This window comes from Natrix helvetica, assembly GCF_964273705.1.
Source record: "Natrix helvetica genome assembly, chromosome: 5".
NCBI classification, from domain to species: domain Eukaryota; kingdom Metazoa; phylum Chordata; class Lepidosauria; order Squamata; family Natricidae; genus Natrix; species Natrix helvetica.
This window is the reverse complement of record NC_138551.1, coordinates 104,269,707-104,285,049: the sequence shown is the minus strand read 5'-3', so window position 1 is coordinate 104,285,049 and position 15,343 is coordinate 104,269,707. Positions and strand designations below refer to the sequence as shown.

Below are 15,343 nucleotides of genomic sequence, written 5' to 3'. Positions count from 1 at the left end.
TCTATTTGGCTGTTTCTAAAATTGTTCTTTACCCTTAAGTGGATATAAAAATAGTTCCACTGACTGCCTTGTTGTTACACTTATAATTTAGGTCCAAACACACATAATGCAAAAAAACAAACAACACTGTGCATTTATATTACATGGGAACTGGGCAGCTTTTCACAGGTAGTGACAAAGTTGCATATTTTGCCATTGACTCAGAGCTACTGACCATAATATTCTTAAAATTTCCTCTACTTAGTGATCAATATGTCTCCTGATAATAGCAGAACAACTGATGTTGCAAGAAACAACATCAACAACATTAGCAGAGACTGGCATCCATGAGGTTCTGATCTGTGGTTTCAGATATATAAATAGTCACACCTTGGATTTTCAGATCATATACATTCCATTTGGTTTTTAGATTCTGTTAGCCACCTTGAGTCGCCAAGGGCGAATAGGCGGCAATATAAATTTAATAATAAATAAATAAATAAATTTGCATTTGTGTGTCTTGTTTGTTCCATGTATTGCTGCTTTCTGTCAAAGGCCAGAACTTCTAGAGAGAATTAGATTGGGGAAAAACTGTTCTGGGCATAAAGAATTTATTTACAGGAAGGACTGTTTAAACTTCCTACAGCAGCAAATGATACAAAAAGGCTTTGGACTATATTGCACTAATGGAGAAATTATCAACAACAAAGGGGAGGGGAACCCCACAAATTGGTAAAGGTTTATTTAGCAAAAATAAGTACTCTACTAAATGGTATTGTTCTACTTCTTGGGAGAAGTTTTATGGAAGCAGAAAGAAGAAGAGAAGTATCCAACCTGTAAATAAGGAGAAACCTCCTGACAGTTAGAACAATCAATCAATGCAACAGCTTGCCTTCAGAAGATGTGGGTGCTCGTTACTGGAGATTTTTAAGAAGATTGGATAACCATTGGTCTGAAATAGCAAAGACTCTTGTGCTTGAGCAGAGGGTTGGACTCAGAGGTGGGTTTCTAGCGGTTCACACTGGTTCAGGTGAACTGGTAGAGGTAATTTGGCCTGGGTCACAGCACTGGCAGTGACCCAGGCTAGCCATGCTCCTGAACGGGTTCCCCAGTCTCTGCTGCCATTGCCAGCATGTTTTAATTAGTTTTTCATGGTCTTTGTCCATGCGCAGAACAGTTTGCAGTGAACTGCACACGCGTGAAGCGAAGCGGTACCAACACAGGTAGGAACCCACCCCTGGTTGAACTGGATGATGTCCAAGGTCTCTACGAACTCTGTTATTCTATAATTCTTATCTCTAGACCCAATCAGTGAATGAGAGAGAATGTTATGGGCTTTCTCAAAGAAATGGGTTCTTAGCCCATCATGAAACAGACTGGGGAAAAAGAGACCCCATTTTAGTTAATTTACTCAACTCAACTTTCTTTCACCAGCCTCTAATTCTTGACTTGAAAGTATGGAAGGTCCTTAAAGTAAGCCTATGTGAATCTTGCATTATTTCATCTTTATCTTGAAAATTCATTCTTTATATGTCCAAAAAAGATAGATGGGGGAAGAGCTTTACTTTCTGTTTTCCTTCTGCAAGGATATTTAAAATAATCAAAAACTGAGTATTCTCATTAAAATTATTTGGGGATGGTTACATTGAATAGCATTTTCTATCTTTGTTTAGTTCCTGATATTAGGACTAAGCACTAGAAGGAATGTATTGGTAGTGGATTGTAATTATTGGATTTTGCTTGCTCTTATTAGCATTTTTCTTTATAATTTCAATTATAAAGAGAATTAATGTCTACATTAGTGAAATTGCTGAGATTTGTATTTGTGCTTATATCCGTGCACAGTTCAAGATATAAAAGGTTGTTTATTCTGATATTTAATGCAGTTTAAGCAACCATTTGCCACAATATTTGTGACTTTTCACAGGGATAAACCAAATGTATAATTTAATGTAAAACATAATATAACATAAAGCAATATAATGCAGTGCTTACTTATGGCTTTCATTCATAAATAACAGAGAAATTTAGTGCAGGTAGTTATTAAGAAAACATAACCTCATTCTTGCTAAATTTTTGCAATAAAATAAATCTATAAAAGCAATATAGAAAAGTGTCATCTTTTTTCCCCCTTAATATTTCCTTAGGCTGGAAGATTTTTAAAAGGTCAGACTGATTCAGCTAAATCTCCCACTGTGACATTATAAGATCTGAATGTCTTTTACATTTACCCTATAGAGCATCAGTAATAGGCAATCCTATAATTGAAGACATTGATGTTGATGTCTCGGGGGGGGGGGTCTTGACCTTCGAAGAGTTTAGAAATACATAGAGAGCAGGGCCAGAAGGAGGTTGGACATGAGATGAAGAGGAGAAACATTTAATCATTTGTTCAGAATTTACTTCCCGTAGCTCCATCCGTTGCTTTCATCTTTGGTAAGAGATCTTCAGCTTTACCCTCAACTTTTCTTTTTAAAAATCAGGTGTTTTTTTTATTTACATCCTGCCTTTTTTATTTTTATAAAAAGCTCAAGGTGGCAAATCAGAAGTGGCATTCAGCAGATTCTGACCAGTTCTGGAGAACCGGTAGTGGAACTTTTGAGTAGTCCGGAGAACCGGCAAATACCATCTCTGACTGGCCCCACCCTCATCTATTCTCTGCCTCCCAAGTTCCAGCTGATCAGGAGGGAATGGGGATTTTGCAGTAACCTTCTCCAGGAGTGGGGAAGGAATGGAGATTTTACAATATCCTTCCCCTGGAGTTGGGTGGGAATGGAGATTTTAAAGTATCCTTCCCCTGGAGTGGGGAGGGAATGGAGATTTTATGGTATCCTTCCCCTGCTATGCCCACCAAGCCATGCCACACCCACTAAGCCATGCCCACAGAACCGGTAGTAAAAAAAAATTGAATCCTACTCCTTCCTCCTCCTCTTTTACCCACAACAACCTTGTGAGATGAGTTCAGTTGAGAGACAGTGACTGGCCCAAGGTCCCCTAGCTAGCAAGCATTCAGGTCTATGGTGGGACTAGAACTCAACATCTTCTGGCAAATGCCCCAAAGTCCCTCAGATGGAGTTTATGCCTAAAGCGGGGGGTAGAACTTACAGGCTCTTAATGATAGGCTCAAAGTCCTCCAACAGTATTCATGCCTAAGCCTGGAATAGAACCCACCATCTCCTGGCTTCTAAACTGGCTCCCCAACAGGTTCCTCCTGCCCTTATTTTGTTCTGTTCTAAACTCCAAATTCACCTCTATTGATTAATCAGAAATCAGTTAAAACTCTGCCAAGAATGTTATGCTTTGCTCCTGTTTTGTTTGGCAGTCAGATGTAGCTGGACAGATGCTTATTTATTTAAGATTTATATCCATCTTCCAAGCACAAGGTCAGAAAAGATTTCACTACACTTAGAGATAAAATTAGGATCACTGTCCTAATATTCTTCTGGGATCTAAGCCAGGATAGCTACACGGGTTTTGAGTTTGGCCAGGTAGCACAGATGTCCAACTATATTAGATACTTGCTTTGTTTAGCTGAGTCCCTTTAACGTTTGACATATTCACTAAAGATTGCCAAGATCCATCCCTGGAATTATAGTGATTAATAGCAGCAGAAGTTACTCGGTGAGTGGGAAGCAGTAGACAAATCACAAGGAGAAACCTTTCCAGACCACAGACAGACAAGCACCAGTTTCAACTTTTCTGGAGACACCAATTGTTTTAAGAAGATTTTTCAGGTGCAAATAACCAGGAACATTCATTGGGTTTGAAGCAGAGAAGAATTTATTATTGTATTGCTCCTATAGACAAAAATCTAGTCAACTAAGGCTCAAAGATAAATTAGTGCTAGATAAGGGTCAACAGAATTCAAAGGGGGGGGGGGCTGGATTTGGCTCTCTTGTGGCAATTTAAGGACACTAAACTGATGACATATTTAACCCCACCTTCAGATCAGCCTGTTCTTCTCCTACAACTTTACAGATCAATGCAAACCAATCAGCAGTCCAAGTCTCTCTTTAAAACTTTCATTGATTACCAACTGCCTATGATTTCAGGGTTTTGTTATGCCTTTTTATTGCCATCCCTGTGACAAAGTAAAACCAAATCAACCTTTATTATGGTTAAAGAACAGCATAAAGAGAGTGGGATGCAAGGAATTTAAAAGCATTAAACATACAAAAATAAAATGACATAAAAAGCTAAAAAGTATAAAAACAAACATCTGAAAAGAATCTAAACTAAGCCCAAAAGGACAGGTAAGAGCAATAAATGGATATAAAAAGCATGGCAAACTGAATCCATAAAAAAGAAAACACTATATAATAAGATTTTAGGTGCTCGTTAAAACTGATTTGTTTCAAAAGGTGATCACTGGCTCAATGGGACTCCAACCTAGTTTAATTATAATATTGAAGAGTAATGCTTTAGGCTGTGCTGACCTTCAGATTAAGACTCAGTTTCAGGGTATGCTACCATAATTGAGATGTTGTTGCAACTGATCTCCAGGTTAGGCTTTTGGCTCTTGCCAACTGCCTAAATCATGATAGACAGGCACTCGGAAAGTTCTTAGACCAACTGAAATACCTCTGAGCAGACTTGTTGGGAAGAAGATTGTTGTGCTTGTGCTTTGGGTTTCTGGACAGACTGAGGCTTTGCACATGTATCAACAGTAAGAAACCTTCAAATTTCTAGGGTCTATCATATCTCAAGACCTAAGATGGACACCTAACATCAAAAAGTCATCAAAAAAGCACAACAAAGAATGTTCTTTCCGCGCCAACTCAGAAAGCTCAAACTGCCCAAGGAGCTGCTGATACAGTTCTACAGAGGAATTTATTCAGCACCTCCATAACTGTCTGGTTTGGCTCTGCAACCAAACGAGAGACACAGACTGCAGAAAAACAATTACTACCAACCTGCCTTCCATTGAGGACCTCTACACTGTATGAGTCAAAAAGAGGGCCATGAAAATATTTGCAGACATATCCTGGACATAAATTGTTTCAACTCCTACCCTCAAAATGATGCTATAGAGCACTGAACCCCAAGACAACTAGATACAAGAACATTTTTCCCCGAATGCCATCACTCTGCTAAACAAATAATTCCCTTACCACGGTCAAACTATTCAATAAGGCTGCATTACTATTACTATTAATCTTCTCATTGTTCCTATCACCCATCTTCTCCTACTTATGACTGCACAACTGTAACTTTGTTGCTTGTATTGTTTCCTGATTGCTTTTTTGTACCCTATGACTTCATTAAGTGTTGTACCTTATGATTCTTGATAAATGCATTTTGTCTTTTTATGTACACTGAGAGCATATGCACCAAAGACAAATTCCTTGTGTGTCCAATCACACTTGGCCAATAAAGAATTCTATTCTATTCTATTCTATTCAATTCGATTCTGTTCCATTCCATTCCATTCCATTCTATTCTTATTCTCTATTCTATTCTATTCTTATTCCATATTCTGCTCTGCTTTGCTCTGCTCTGCTCTGCTTGCTCTATTCTATTCTCTGTATCAAGGAGCAAAGGCTGAAATCAGGGGAAGAAAGCAAGCAAAATATCTAGAGAAAGGATCCCTTCAGGAAGGAGAAACATAGAGGACCCAGCTCAGAAGGCCATATAGTCTCTCAAAAGAAATCAAATAACAACTGGTGTATGGACATACTCCTGCAGATGCTTGAGAAGGCTGTCAGTCCTCTCATTTGGATGCCTCCCTCATTCAATTTCAGGGGGAAAACCAAGAATCTTATTAAATGATACCATAACAAGGTGTCCTGTTTTGTTTTTCTCCACAAAATGGATAGACCCTCCTAATAGGAGGAGGAAAAAAACCCCTAATATTTCTCAAACGCAATTAGATGCATTAGAAATCTTTCAAAGTTGCATTTACTCCTATTTTTCCTCCCCTCCACCCTGGAGAAGGATGGAGCACAAGTATAGAATATTTTAAAGGATTTCCAGGAAGGGTAAAGTTGGAGGTGGATGCATCTGAAGACAACTAATGAATAAATATATGTCGCTTCCATCACAAAAGGTTATGCAAATACATCTGGATTTTGCCTAGAAATAAATCATCAGAGCCAAATGGATTGGAAATTGAGGCTTTTTAAAGATACTTCTGATGGGCTATGCTGTGCTTGAACTACAGGCTCTACCCTCAGATATGAAGCAGGCTAGCAAGAGATGTTCTACCAAAATGAAAATTTGCTTTTGAAGCAGGTAGACATTTTCAAAGTAGTACAATACAGCACTGATGAACCACAATTTCTGAAGCCCAATTCAATGTCATGATTATGAAAGTGAGTGATTTCATATTAAGAGTGCACATCACGACATTGCAGCATTTTGAAAAGTGTGTGTCTGTGTCTCTCTGTGAGTGTATGTGTTTAGTTGAACATAAAGGAATTGTTTGGCAAAAGTATTATTATTCATATTTATTATTCATATTTATTCAATTTATTATTCATTCTACTAATAAAAGTAGAATGCATTTCCTTGTAGTCAACTTTTAAGAATCAGAGATTTTTACTTTGGACTTACAGGAAAGAAGAGGCACCTTCTTATTGTCAAATATAAATTAAGAAGAAATTGTGCCAACTGATGAACATGGAAAGGGTGTGTGTGTTAAAAACCAGATTAGTTTAGGCTGGAATTTGTTGTGGGAATGCAATGGTAAACAATGGTCCCAAAGAAGATGCTGGATTCTCTTGCTTGGTATAAGGAAGGTCCAAATTCTTCTTCTCATTTAATCATCTACACCAGAGATGTCCAACCTTGGCAACTTTAAGACTTGTGGACTTCAGTTGATAGCTGTCTGGTGAAATATGGGAGTTGAAGTCCACAAGTCTTCAAGTTGCTAAGGTTGGATACCCCTGATCTACACAATGAATAAAATTGGCAAAGCCAAAAAAGAGTTCTAGACTGGACAGTATGTTATAAAAACTACTTTAGATGTTCTCTACATCCAAGCCTGAGAAGAAAGCAAGAAATCCATTATTAGGAAGGGTTAGGAGAAACATGTCAAGATTTAAAAACTGGAGTTGTTGCAGAGTGTTTCCTTCACTGTCTACTTAATACTGTAGCTGATCTTGTAGGATTTGGTTACATAGATTGTGCACAGTATGCACAATCTATCTAACCAAGCCATGTTCTTGACTCTTTGGAGCTACCTTTTCAATGCAGGCTTAAGATTTTTATAAGGAAATGCATTGCCAAGTCCAAAATGAAGCATTGACATTATTCACGCATACTGAGATACGTTATTAGCACCATGGACAGCTCCACAGAGGTAACCAAAACCGAATATCTGAAAATGAAGCAGATATGGAACCCTTGAGTAACTTGCATATGTTCTCGGTGGACAATCTTGTAATTTATGCACAATTATTACTTGTGGCTGGGTAGTAGAATGCTTTTTTAAGGAAAATAGGCAAGAAAGTGTTGAAGTGCAAGACAGCAAATAGATATGGGTGATCTTGGGGAAAAAAGAGCTATATGTTTAAGCATGTTATCATTTCAAGTTGCTTAACCTATAACATAAAATTAACTTCTTGCATTTTTTGTGAGCAGACATTAGAATATTAGAACTATCAAACCCAGGAAAGTTTCACAGAATGTCTAAACATCTAGATCATTCATTAAAAATGTGAAATTACACATAGTACACCAACTGGGCAATTTACATAATGATCCAAATTTGCTGGCTGCATCGTTGTAATAATGGGTTTAGGGAATACATTTTCAGAAATTCTGCTTGTTCTGGGCTTCAGTACTATAGTGCTGAAACGTGACAGATGTATGTATTCTACATTTATCTTCATTTTTTCCTGTTTAACGTTGACATGTCTCTTAGTCCCATTGCAATATATAGTTAGTTTGATTTGAGAATTCCCTTTGCACCAAAGAGCGAAAATGTTCAAAATAGGAAAGATAAGCAGGGCATCTTTGAAAAATATGGACCCAAAATTCCCAACCTTTTGTGGTATTTAGCATGGCACAAAGTCTGGCAAAATAGCTATTTTGTCAAAACAACAAATCCCAAGCTGCTTAAATACTAAAAGAGTTATATATTTAGCAAGAAACAGTGCCAAGGTATTAAATTAACACGATGATCGAAAGTTTGTAGAAAATTTTAAAAAATGTGACTTGAACTCCCTGTAAATTTTCAAGAATAAGAAACAATAGTTGTCAAGTAAAAGCTTTATCAGAAGAGCTCAGAAGTTTAATTCACAAGGGCATTGTCAGGACCTGCCTCTCCTCCTTTCCCAAGAAAGTATGGACTCTTGAAAATGTGGTATTTCAAAAGGAATCTTTTATTGAGAAGAAGTGGTAGCAGGACAGGCGAAACAGACACTAAATTCCCTCCTAAACTATACAGTCAGAAATAGGGCTTTAGGATCCCTCCCTCCAGTCTAATTGTGGATTCAGCCATTCCACAGGTGTAAAGATGCTTTTGTAACAGCCGACCTGAGAAACAGTAACAGAGTTGGAAGGGACCTTGGAGGTCATCTATTCCAACCCCCTTCTCACACAGGAGAGCTATACTAGGGATTCAAACCGCCAAACTGCTGACTTTTCTGATCAAGATAAGAAGCCGTTCCCAGGATCTTCTTCTGCTTTCAACAACCTGAAACAATCCACATGGCCCTCCCTCCTTACCATATTTTTCAGAGTATAAGACACACCTTTTTCTCTCAAAAAAGAGGCTGAAAATCTGGGTGTGTCTTATATACTGAATACAGCAATTTTTGCCTCCTGAAATCCTGCCCCTTTCACCAAAATGAATTTATCCAATAATAAAGAGTTATTTTTTATCCTATCCTAAGTCATTATATTATTTTAGCATTGATAACATTCTCTAATAATTTTCAATTCCATGTTTTTTCCCATTATTAGTATCATCAATCTAATATACATGTATACAAATTGTTATAATTATTAAACATCCATTAAAGCTATCTATTATTACATCCTTTCAACATAAGGCATATTAAATTTGAAGTTAATTTATATTATGACATTTTATTACATCATCCTGAAATCATCCAATGATATTACATCTTTATATTCTATTCTATGTAGAATTGTTTATCTTTTATAAAAAGGCTTTTCAACATCATCTCCATAATCCTCACTTACAGTATTGTATAAAATTTCATATTATCAATCTAATATATATAAATGCTTTGTTATCATTATTAATCATTTATTTGACTATAGCTATTATTACATTGTACATAGCACTCAAAATTTAACTACATTTAACTAAAATTTATAGTGACATTTCATTTCATCATCCTGTATCCTTCCAGAAATAGTGTAGTCCAATATCTCTTGCCATTTGTAAAGTCTGTATTCTAAGTGTTTTCTTGATAAGTCTTATGTGGACCTCTCATAAGAACTTGTTGTTCATTGCATGTTTTATAAGGATTCGTAAACCTCTATCTGCTCCTTTTATCAGCTTAACCTTTGTTATCATTAGTGCTTCTGCCGAGATTACTCTCATTATTTCTGCCAAATTTTCTCTCCTTTCTTCATCTATGTTCTGACATCTGAAATAAAGTTCCGGTTGATTGATCTCTCCTTTCCATATTTCACACTTGTCATTTCCCTCCACTCTCAGTTTGCTGTCAGTGTCAACAATTTTCTTATCACTTTCATATGTCTCTGTTATTTTTTCAGCTCCGTCTTCAAACTTCATCATTGTTCCCGTACTTTCTGTATTTTGATTTATAATTTCAAGTCTCTTTTCAATTATCTCTGTGATTATTAAAACTTTCTGAATTTCTAAGAAAATTCTTTGCAAAGTTAGTGCCTTTTCTTCTTCACATTGTGCCATTTTCCAGGTTATAAACGCTGCCAAAACATCCGAGACTTTTTAGGTTTCAAACAAATTCAGTGGAGTTTTTCAAATCAAAGCTTTCTCTTTCCTTCAAAGGAACACCTGTATAAACAAAACATTTTCTACTGACCCTTTCAGTAAACAAAGCTTATAGCTTTATCAGATATTGCCAAGCCTCTAGCCACTAGATGGCAGTGTTACCTCTTTTCCATCTGTTTTTGCCTCTCTCTTTAAACTCCAAGCTCCGAAAGAGGAAAAAAAATGTTCAAAAATTATGCTCCGTCCAAGCCTTACGAGAGAAGAAACTTTTAATCCACGAATACAAAAAATGGAAAAAGTATAGAAGAAGAAGGAAAAAAAGAGACCAGTCCAGTTTAAAAGTAAGAGGCATTTGTAAAAAGTCCATCCATAAAAAACAAAGTTAAGGTAGAAAAGATAACACAATAGTTTTAAACCAGGGTTAATTCGCCGCTTATTATTTCTGTCTTCAATTTTATTTTAAACTCCAAGTCTTTTGGGTTTTCCCTTCTCTAATAATAAAAAAAATTCTCACTATTTCAACACATACTGTCTCTCCTATACTGCTTCTGTTTCAGGGGCTTGTCCCAACTTCTGCTGCTATTTTGGCTGCTTGTCTTGTAGCTGGCAAAATGAGCTTTCTCCTGGATCAATCAGGGGCTTTGTGATGCCCCTGAGATCAGCAGGACATGCTCTTCTCTATCACTGTTCCTTCAGAACAGTTTAGGTCCAAAAAGACCATCCAGGAACAGAGATATCGATAGCAATCCTGGAGCCCCAAGATTACATATTGTGTCGTTGCGATGCCAAACTCTGCCTCCCACTCCAGTGCGTCTTATGCTCCGAAAAATACGGTACATTCCAAAGAAAGTAAGAATACTGCAGATGGCTTAGATGCCAGGAAAAGGATTATAAAAATACAGCTTATCCCTATTCTCCCCCACTCCCTCCATTTGAATAGCAGTATCACGTTACGGATATGACAGACATCTAACTGGGTTAACACAAGACCTGTTTTGCAGCACTAGAAGGGGATCAAATATTAGTCCTGTAGTTACCAGAAACTTTAATTTAACCTCAAATGATCCCAGTAATGAACAAGGTTAAACTACTTCTTTGCAGTCAATTGTGTTGTGGTGGCACCTCATTGCACTGCACTGCCATGTTTTACCTATCAATTCCTACAAGAAAAAGAGTTGAAGAAAAGATTTGGTAGAAAGGGAAGCTTTTCTCGTCTCCTTAACTAAATACCTTTCTGAAAATCCAGGACCATCCACACACTTCTTAAACCGGGATTGGCTGCAGTGGTCCAAAGCATTTACTTTTGCAATCTAGGGTACCATACCCAGACTACAAATCCCAGGCAAAACTCTTTGTTTCTAATTGTAATCCTGTAATTAGAATGGCAAACATGTAGATGCATTTATAAAGATACATGCTCATAAATAAAAAGATGTATTTATGAGCAAGCAAATGTTATTTGTAAATAATATAATTTGTTCCTCAGGCACAAGAAATTAGGAACCAGGGTTGTTCAAATGAGTACAAGCTCATTCCATGGTTCCTCTAAACAAGAATCTGAATTATTTGCAGTTAAGGAGAATTGAAAATAGATAAGAGTCATTGGAATTCAAGGAGGGCTCAGCTTAGATCTCTTGTGGGTGCAAAGGGATTCCAAGCTGATGATGCACTTGACCCCTTCCTCCTACATCATTTGGTATTAAGCATGGATATGCCTTCTTATTTGCTTTTTTGAACATGGGGGTTCGAAACCTATTCTTTTTTCTTCATCATCTCTGTTGAGGTGGCATCAAGAAAGCTCCAAACTGCAAAGTCCTCAGCCTTTAAAAGCAAAAGGCTTGGCCAAGAAGAATTTCTACTAGACAGAACCAGGTAATTATAATGCAAAATACAAGTTATGTAAAGTATAATTTTTGTTCTCTTGGTTATCAATTTGTAGCCAATTGTGTGGAGGAAATTTCAATACTAAAAAGTCATTCTTACAACTCCCGCAGCCCTCTTTGGAGGCATTTTATCATCACAGAGAAATTCTACTTCAGAATGAAAGTGGTAATTGCTGGAGGAAATTCTCTCTCTCTCTCCCTCTCCCTCCCCCCCCCCTCTCTCTAGCTCAAGATTCAGTAAATGAAATTTATCTGGTCAGATTAATAAAATGTATGCTGGGAGCAAGAAAATTAAAAACATGAAATGCTAATTATTTCTAAGCTTATTCATAACTTAGTGAACACAACCACATTATTAGATAATTAACCCTGTTGGTACCTTTCACAAAGGGCATAATTTATTGTTTACTTTTTCAGCAGGGGTTCAGCTATCACCTTTGTTAGAATGATCATGCATTCCTACTCTCAAAAAGGTCCGCATTATTATTACTTAAAATCAAAATCATAATACTGTTGACACCTTTTAAAGCCAGGATGGGCAAATATGTCAGATATGGACCTTGGTTCGCCAAACTGTAGAACAGTTTGGGCCTGGACAACCTGGAACTGTGTTGCCTGCAGTCAGACCTATGCATAGTACACAAAATTGTCTGCTACAACATCCTACCTGTCAACAACTACTTCAGCTTCAACCACAATAATACACAGGCAAACAATAGATATAAACTCAAGGTAAACCGTTCCAAACCCGATTGCAGAAAATACGACTTCAGCAACAGAGTGGTCAACGCCTGGAATGCTCTACCTGACTCCGATGTTACATCCTTAAACCCTCACAGCTTCCACCTCAAACTGTCTACCGTAGATCTCACCCAATTCTTAAGAAGTCTGTAAAGGGGGCGTGTATAAGCGCACAAGCATGCCTACTGTCCCTGCCATATTGTCCCCATTTATCTGTATTTACTTCCTTTGTTCATGTTTATGTTCATAGGTATGCTTGTTATCTTGTACATGTTTGATAAAGAAACAAACAAATAAATAAATGTATTCAGATTTGGTTCTATTAAAAGATGGCATCTCAAGATGATGTAGATATAAATAGATCTGGCAAAAAAAAAAAATGCAAGTGATCACTGTTATTGCCAAATTCCAAGGTTCAGAACTCTAGAGGTTAGGTTAGGTTAGCACATAATTGGTACTAACCCCCCAAAAGTCCATTATTGAAACTATGACAGCAAAGTTATATAGATCTGATAAGGTGTTTCATTTATATCAGGGGTGTCTCTATTTCATTGAGGGCCATATCAGGGTTGTGTTTGATGTTGGGGGGATGGGGTGGGTGTGGCCAAGGTGGATGTGGCCAGCTCAACATCATTCGTGTTAGGGGCACCTGTGGGGGCCTGAGGGGCACCTATGGTGGCCATTTTTGCCACCAAAAATGGGCTCCCGAGCTCCTTTTTTGGGTATGATGGCTTCCAGCAGCCCTTTGCCAGCGAAAACAGAGCTAAACTCCATTTTCACAGGCAGAAGGACCACAGGCCGGTCCTTTGCTATTTCCAGGGTGGTCCTGTGGGCCAGATTTAAGCATCCTGCAGGCTGGATCCAACCCTTGGGCCTTGAATTTGACACCCCTGATTTATATCATCCCCATTCACTGCATTTGTTATCTTTTGGGCATTCCCCTCCTACAGATATTAGATCAATATTAAAGTACTACTCCGACTGAATTGGGGACAATTGTAAATGTAATGAATGTCCCAGATTATGCCTTTCCTTCCAGCAGGAATCAAAACCCATTAGAATTCCAGCTAAAACTCCAGAAAACTGTCCCAGAAGGCTTGGATAAGTTACATTCCTACAGTACAATTGTGACATTTTTTTTTCTTACGCAAGAATCTTTAAAATCACTAGGCAAAAAAAAAATGGATTGGAAGTTATTGCCAATACTGCAGAAATACTAACTATATTACAACAGGATGTATAATCCTCAGTGGTGATTAGCTACTAATCAATTTATAATAATCCTGACATTAAAAGTTAAATACAGGGCATTCAGTAGTGGAATAAAAGAGAAAATCATAACTGAGTGCAAAGAAAATAAAAAGAATCAATGTTTTCCTTGGATATAAAAAAGTTTCATAGATTTATACAGTAATATTGATGTTAACACACGTATAACTCTTTTTTTGTAGATAAATCATATGCTAAATTTCATTCATTTAAAAAAAATATTGGAAGCAGTCTAGAAATTCTAGGACAGGAGATTCTTATTCTTAAAAAGATGGAAGAACCAACTACATTACATGTGGACTGGCTGTCTTTTAAAGAGTTTGAAGAAGGAATAACTAGATTTTTTTGTGTGTGTGTGAATCTACAGGTTCACTCCTTTCCCCAAGTTCTTACGATAGGATTTGGGGTTCAGATTAAATTTGGTTTTACATAGATATTTAATATTATATTCTACTGGGAACTCTTTGGAGCTGTCAACAAGACAAATAGTTTAAGATGAGATCTGTATAACCCTAATCTTTGAATCTTTTGCTGTTAGGCTCATGAATTCTTTGCATGCCTAAAAAGAAATGTATTGATTGCCATGCTTACAATTATTTAATTTATTTTATCAAGCATGCATACGATAATAGATATAAGTACATACAAGATTGTAAATACATGAAATGGACACGTATAAATGGAGTTGTTAGGACAACGACTGTAGGTACGTTGGTGCGCTTATGCACACCCCTTATAGACCTCTTAGGAATAGGATGAGGTCAACAGGAGACAGTCTTAGGTTAAAGTTGTGGGGGTTTGGGGAAGAAACCACCAAGTCAGGTAGAGCATTCCAGGCATTGACCACTCTGTTGCTGAAGTCGTATTTTCTGCGAAAATCTTTGGAGTGGTTTACCTTGAGTTTGTATTTATTGTGTGCTCATGTATTGTTGTGGTTGAAGCTGAAGTAGTCATTGACAGGTAGGACATTGTAGCAGATAATTTTATGTACCACGCTTAGGTCTGACCAAAGGCGGCGTAGTTCTAAGTTGTTTAAGCCCAAAATTTCAAGTCTGGTGGCATAAGGTATTTTTTTGCGAGCATGAATCTACTATGAGCCTCATGCTCATACAATGAGGCTACTATATACAGTGAGCCTCCGAAAGGTGCTTTTTCCAAATTCCATGTTGGCTGAGGAATTCTGGAAGCCACAAGCCTTACATTTGCCAAGGTTGGACATCCGTGCCCTAAACAATCACACAGGCTCTGGATAATTGCTGTGGTGACCAGATGAGACCCTTTCCCAATCTTCTTCTACATCACCTTATCTCAAGAAAGATGAGTTACAGAAAAAAAAAATCAATTTCATCTCCCACAAAACTAACATTCATCGTCACTAAGCTGTACCCTGTTGAGAGAAGTTGAGAGGTGTTGAGAGATTTGGAATTGGTCCCTGCCAAATTTTTTTTAAATGACCCAGTGCATTATAGATATATCCCATTCTCCAGTGTAAATGCACCACATCCTTTTCAAAGCAAGAGAGCTAATGACTTATTTTTTTTCTTTTGGCAAAGAAATTAACAGAGGAGGAAATTAATTG

At 37.4% G+C, this 15,343-nt stretch overlaps 1 protein-coding gene across 4 annotated transcripts in view; it reads right to left on the bottom strand.

Moving 5' to 3' along the window:
• Positions 1-15,343, bottom strand: part of GRID1 (glutamate ionotropic receptor delta type subunit 1) — an 809,729-nt gene that overhangs the window by 340,955 nt on the left and 453,431 nt on the right. The window lies entirely within an intron of this gene.